Below are 6,946 nucleotides of genomic sequence, written 5' to 3'. Positions count from 1 at the left end.
TTTGGGCTGGCATCATCAGTCACGCTCTTGAATTGTGGCTACACCTCCAAGATTGCTTTTGAATTTGCACAGTAGCTTGTACAGGCCTTGACCTTAATGAATCAATTATGAAATAAACAGTCCAGGACACTGCTGAGAGATCACTTGGAAAAGGACATAAGGAGTAAACCACAAAATTTTAAAGAAACAAGGAAGAAAATGAAACCCTTCTATTTCAGCATCCTCATTCAAATGTGACAATTTGCATCTGGCCACAATATTTCAGATCTGAAAGTTGTACTTGTACCATAAAGATGTTGTTTGTTACAGAACAAAAGGTTTGTGTTTTTGTTTCTTGAAATAGAGGTTGCTTTAAAAGTCAATGAAACCTGTTTTTCCCCTTGATCTATCATGCATCTAGGCTGAAAAAACATCTCTTGTTCAAAAATATTCCTTCAACAGAAATGGGGACGTGCCATTATTTTTGTCTTTAAAGCTGAGGGTTAGCTGTAAGATAGTAAAGTTCTGTTTTGGGGGACTTTATGTTAGATAGGGAATTTTTGCAATGTGAAATCAAAAAGCCCTTTATTTTTTTCAGACAGCTCTCAGTCTCTGAAGTAGATGTCAAATGGAAAGATTCTTTGTTCCTGTTCTCATTGCCTTAAAAGACATGAGCTCCTTGTCTGACCTCTGTCTGCTCCTGAAGATGTTCAGAACAACAGGGATATGCCACAGAGGGGATTTAGGGAGAAACAGCCAAATGCAGAGGGTGTCCCACAGCAAAGGTGGGAGCTCAGGGATTCCAGAGCAGTGCCACAGGTTTTTATGGAATCACACACTGGTTTGGGTTGGCAGAGACCTTAAGGATCATCCCATTCCACCCCCTACCATGGGCAGGAATATGTTCCACTTAATTACCTTTCTCCAAGCCCCATCCAACCCAACCTTGAGCTCTTCTAGGGATGGGGCACCCACAGCTTCTCTGGGCAACCCATGCCAGGGCTTCACCACCTTCACAGGGAAGAATTTCTTCCCAATACTTGATTTAATCCTGCCTTCCTTCAGATTAAGGTCTTTTTCCTTGTTCTACCACTCCATGCCCCTAACAAAAGTTCCTCTCCAGCTCTCTTGTAGCCCTTTAGTTGCTGGAAACCCTCTCTAGGTTCTTTTCCACAATTGTCTGACCCCCACACAGCAGATTTTGGAGAGAACAGACATTTCAGCTGGAGCATGTGCTTCCCTGTGTATCCAAGCCCCCAAAGGAAACAGCTCTGCTCCATGATCAACCTGCTCATGGAGTTATGGGTGCAGGGGCACTACAGGCACTGAAATTTTACAGCAGGTGGAAGATAGTGTCCTTTCCTGCAGGAATTTTTCCTTTGTGCAATTTTTACTCCTGTACCCAGAACAATATAAAATGCCCTGTAGATAAAAAGCAAAAAGAGACAGCTTGCTTTGCACATTTTTGCTTTTTTTCTGCAATACATTGCAGCTAAGCTGCTCTGCAGTTGCTGAGCACACACAGACACTGGAGAGGTGTCAAGGCAATGTTGTCTCACTGCCCTGAGTGACTGAGTGATTAAATGGCAGATGAAGTTCAGCAGTGATAAGTGCAAAGCAATGCACAGGGGAAAAAAATAACCCCAACCACACACACACAGACACTGTCTGCAGCACTGCAGGAGACCTGGAGACTGAAGAGAAAAGCCCTCTGGAAATATCAGTGTGGGGTCAGGAAATAGTCAAAAAGGGGAACTGAATGTTAAGAATTAGTAGCTTCCCCCTTAGATGATGAGGGGATTCCCAGAGTGAAAAGACTCTTCAGCCCAGATGCTCAGTTATTCAAAGTCCCTTGACCAGACAGCCCTTTTCTATGCCAGACCCAGCAAAATTCAAGTCATGTTAGCAGAATTAAAGTTTCAAAGTAGTGTTTTCTTGTAAAATTAGATAAGCTAGAGAGGATGGTAATAAAGTCTCCCAGTGAAAACAGAGAAAACCACATGAAATTGAAAAAGGGGTAGCTGGAGGGGAATCCAGTTGAAGGCTAGAAAGTAATCACAGAATAGTTTGGGTTGGAAGAAACATTAAAGATCTTCTTGTTCCAAGCCCTGCCATGGGAAGACCAGGTTGCTCCAGCCTGGCTTTGGACACTTCTAGGGATGGATTATCCATAGTTTCTCTAGGAAACCTGTGCCAAGGCTTCTACAGCTTCACAGGGAATTTCTAATCTAAACCTGCCATCTTTCTTCATCTTGAATCAATCTAGCTTGTCCTAGAATGATGGTGAGAAGGTATAAACAATACATTTATTGCATCTATAACAAAGGAACACTTAAACAGGGATAAGACTTGAAATTGTTTTCACACAGTGAAGAACTATCCTGTCACAGCACATTGTAGAAAACAAAACCACAAATGGGTTCAAAAAGAGTTAAAAACTCCTAGAGAACAGGACCACTGGTAGCTTCTAAGTGGAGTAACTTGGATTCAGCCATGAGCTCCAGAAATCTCTATGTGCCTAGCTGCTGGAAAATTACAAGGTAAATAGAAGAACATAGAGCCAATTTGTACACTGATTTACAAAGCATCCAGCCTTGGCTGCTGGAGACAAAAGACAAAGCTAGATGGATCCAACTGTGTTTTTTATGTTCTAAAAAAGTAACAGAAACAAATGAGATTATAATACTGACAGAGTCAACATTAATTTTACTTGCTTTAGCCATTCTAATCTCCAGACTCAGCCATTTGCAAGAAATCATAATCCATATCTAGCCAAAGAATTTGGGATTATCCCAGTGAAGAGAAATGTAAAAGATGAAACACTGATTTCTTCAGCATCTACAGATTTTCAGGCATCACCTTACTTGTTTCTGCTGGAAAAAATGAGAATTTATCACCAAAATGTCTGCAAAGGCTGCAAGACTTAGCCAGGGTTTGTATTTTGATGATGAGAAATCAAGGTAACATTGTCAGGGGGCAAAATCTTTTGGTTACAGTTGCTTCAGTTGTGTTGAAATTCTCTCTGGGTGCTTCAGCACACTTGAGAGGCCACTTTTGCTCACAGATTAAATCTGGAGATGGGAAGCAGGTGCAGACTGAAGATAATGAGCAGCTCAGGATTTGGAGGAGACAGGCTAAGCCTGTGCTCTGGGATATCAGTAACAAACTCCCACTCAGTTCTGTGGGATGAGCTCACAGCACTGCTTGTGGATCCTGCAAGCAGCAGCTGTTTTATCACCTCCTTTGGTATCCTTTCCAGAATTACAGCTTCCTCCAGGTTTTGACACTCTGCAACTGCTTGGGTTGTGGGAAGATGGCCACAGTCTTGAAGAGGCACAGGGTGCATGGCCTGAACAGCTGTGGGGTGAAGGATGGGACTCCACAAAGGACCTTCTCTCAATTGCTCTTATCCTATTATTTTGGCAACACCATTTTCCCATGTCTCAATAATATATTATTTTGTGCCCTTTCCTAAATGAAATCTTTAATGCTTGTAACAGGGAATATTAAAATCCTGCAATTGTTGCCATTCTTATAATTATCTATTTTGAAGGATATTTCACTGCAATCAGAGGAATTTAGGGGTTTTTCCCCTTCATCTTAGCAATACTGCCTGGATGCATATAAACCTAAAGTGCTGACCTTGGCTTTCCTGATTTTTCCTGAGCATGGGTTAGCTTGCTTTCAAAACTGAAGAGATTTCTATTTTACCACAAGGAAAACATATGCTAGGGCAGCTTCATCACAATGAAAATATTCTTCTCAATATGAAAATTAATAAAAATTGAGACACAAGATACAGTTAAGAGGATTGAGATAAGAAGACACAAGGAAATTGTATAACATAAAACACAGGACAGAAAAAGCCCAGTGGATGCTCTTCCTACTCAGAATATTAAAATAACACATCATGCAAAGGGAACACACATAAATGGAGACAAAGGAAAATATCCTACCAGGTTTAATTCCCAAAACAAAAACCAACAAGCAGATAATTAGATTTAAAATCTGATTAGTTTATATAGTGACATCTTTGGTTCCATAGCTCGCTTACCATTCTGCATAGTGCCTAGAGCAGCAAGATCATGGTCAGAGATCAATATTTTAGCCACAAGGACAAACCAATTAAAACAATAATTATAAGTTACCTTTATACATTTAAAAATAAAAGTAGAACTGAAGCAGAAACCCTGAAAGGGGTCTAAACCAGATATGTATCAGTCCTTATAATTCAGTCCTTAGTTAAGGAAGAAACTCTTCTGTTGCAAGTACAGCAATCTCCAGTGCATTGCTCTTTGCTGTCTGCAGAGATGAGGTGGGATACACTATTGATTTCATTCTTCACACCATTTATTTTCTGCTGTTATTGGAAAGTGCTGCTATAAATGGCACACATCTTTTTATATATTTTTAACTAATGGAGAATTATTCCTTACATAGATTTTTACAGGGTATTTAATAATTACATGGCAGTCTTCTAGTTCTTCATTACATTTTATAGATTTTCAAAGCCATCTTTACAAAAACCTATTTACGTTTTTGTATCACCCTATTGATTAAATCCCTTTGTATTACATTCCAAAGTGAAGAGACCACAGAAAATCAGTGTTAGCCTCTGACGTTTAGCAGCCTCGGATGTGCAGCTGAAAGAGAGAAAATAGCCCTTCCTTTAATAAAACATGCCTTGGGGGCATCTGAGGGCTTTCTCTTCTTTTTAAAATCATGACCAGCATCAGCCTTTTTCCATTGTAAACGTGATGTTCCTTTAGAGCCCTACAAATGCTTCTTCTGGCATTGTCTGTAGTGGGGAGACACCCCTGATTCACCTGTTAGCCTGAAGAGCTGGCTCTGTCCCGATAGAGCTCACTCCAAAGGGCAGTTTGGGTGTTGGTGGTCAGAGGGGAAAATGGTTTTGGGAGCTCCATCTTCCAGCATAATTAGAACCCCTGCAACATCAGCACAGGGGGCCCGAGGGGCTGTCACTAAAACCACGGCAAGGTGCCCTGGCACTGAGGATGTCTGTCCTGGATCTGTCTGGGTCCCACCCCACCTCTCCCCTACCTTATCCCATCACCCTTCTCACTGCTATTCTATCCCATCCAACCCCCCTCCTAACACATCTCTCCTCACTTCCATTCCATTTCATTCCTTTCCACTCCTTCCCATTCCATCCCACACCACCTCTCTCTACCTTACATTATTCACTTGACCCCTTTTCACTCCCATTCCAACCCATCCTGTATATCCCTGCTCCATCCCACCTTACCCCACCTCTCCCCTACCCTAAGATATCTCATCCCTGTATCCCTGTATCCCGTGCCTGTATCCCATCTCATCCCTGTATCCTCCCATCCCATCTCTGTATACCTGTATCTCTGTATCCCTGTATCCTGTCCCACACCTTGAGGGAGAGCAGCTTTGCCACGGGAACACAAAACACTGCCTGCTTTCTCCCGCTCCCTGTGTGCTGCGATGTCACGAGTTCCCGCCCTGGCTCACCTGTGTCCCCTCACAGCCCTGTCCATCTCACCTGTCCCCACTCACCTCTCACCTGTCCCCGCTGATCCCCTGTCCCCACACATGCCCTGCCCGGCCCGCTGGCCCCACTCACTGTTCCTGTACATGCCCCGAGCCCTCTCCTCTGTTCCCGTCCCCTCACGGGCCCGACCCGTCACCGATTCCCGGCGCGTCGCCGTGGGAGCTGGGGGCGTGGCCAGGGCGGTGGGGGCGGGACCAACTCACTGCTCGCATTTTCATTGGCGGTTCCTCCTGCCTGTTTAGGCGGGGGCGTTGCTGATTGGCCCGCCCGCTCCTCCACCTTGGCGGGCGCGGTGCGGGGTGCTCTGAGGGAGCGTTGGGCGCGGAGCGCGGCGGACTCCGGGCGGGCAGGGAAGGGCGAGCGAGCCGCAGGTAAGGGCACGGCCGCCTCCCCACTGCTCCTTCCCCGCCGGGGCCGCGGCGCTGTCCCGCAGAGCTGCGTTATGCAACTGCCCCGGCGCCGCGCTGCCCTCGGGGTCCCTCCACCCGCGGCTCTCGGGGCGCGGGGGATGCGCGGCGAGCCCGCGGCCGCCCCTCGGGAGGGCTCGGGGCCGGTGTCTCCCCCGGTGGGATGCGGAGGAGCTCGTGAGGAGCGATGGCGGCGTGGGAAGGGGCTTCGCGGCCGTGTGGGAGCAGGTCGGGGTCGCAGCGATGCGGAGCGGGGCGGGCGGCTCCGGGCCGGGAGCCCGGAGGGAGCGGCTCTGCTCGCACTGCTGTGAACTTGGCTGCCGGAGCCGAGGGGGAACGGCTTTGAAGGGAAGGAAGGTGGGTTTGGGTTAGATGTTAGGAGTAAGTTCTTTGCCGTGAGGCTGGTGAGGCACTGGCACAGGTTACTCAGAGAAGATGTGAATACCGCACCCATGGAATTGTCCTAAGCCAGTTTGCATCGGGCTTGGACCGGCCTGGGATAGTGGAAGGTGTTCCTGCAATGGCACGGGGTTGGAACGAGATAATTTTCAATATCCCTTCCAACCCAAACCATTCTGTGATCCCAAGCCAATATCATTGATGCTTATGTAATGGTAGCTCTCCAAACTTGCTGGTTTGGGGGTTTTTCCCCTCACTTCCCTTAGATTCTTTTGTACCTTTTTAAAATATTGTGTTCCTTTAATTCTTGAGCTTGGAGTGTAATGAAGGTTCCAAAAAACAAATGTATGATAAGTCTATAAGCTGAAAGAAATCATATAAATGAGAATTGTAGTTTAATCAGGGAGTTGTACTTTACACCAGCTTCTGTCTTCAGCTTTCACGTTTTGCCCTTGGAAATGGTTTGTCTTTTAGTTAGTTAGAGTGGCTGCCCTGATGAAAAGAAAAATTCCTATTTTATAAAAATACATGATTAGTGTAAATTAGCTACCACAATTATTCTTGCAGTGAAATTAAATTACATAGTTGCCCATCATCCTTGAACAGATGGAAGTCTGAATAC

General features: G+C 45.4%; 1 protein-coding gene across 2 annotated transcripts in view; it reads left to right on the top strand.

The window, feature by feature from the left end:
* The first annotated feature begins 5,784 nt into the window (after positions 1-5,784).
* RCAN2 (regulator of calcineurin 2) overlaps positions 5,785-6,946 on the top strand; it is an 84,717-nt gene continuing 83,555 nt past the window's right edge. For both annotated transcript variants that reach the window (XM_079298429.1, XM_079298430.1), the window contains exon 1: positions 5,785-5,889. The gene's annotated coding sequence lies outside the window, so the exon portion shown is untranslated. The remainder of the gene's footprint in view (positions 5,890-6,946) is intronic.

The sequence above is a fragment of the Erithacus rubecula genome (genome assembly GCF_903797595.1).
Source record: "Erithacus rubecula genome assembly, chromosome: 2".
Classification (NCBI taxonomy): domain Eukaryota; kingdom Metazoa; phylum Chordata; class Aves; order Passeriformes; family Muscicapidae; genus Erithacus; species Erithacus rubecula.
The sequence above is the reverse complement of the archived record's forward strand: the minus strand, read 5'-3'. Positions and strand labels throughout refer to the sequence as shown.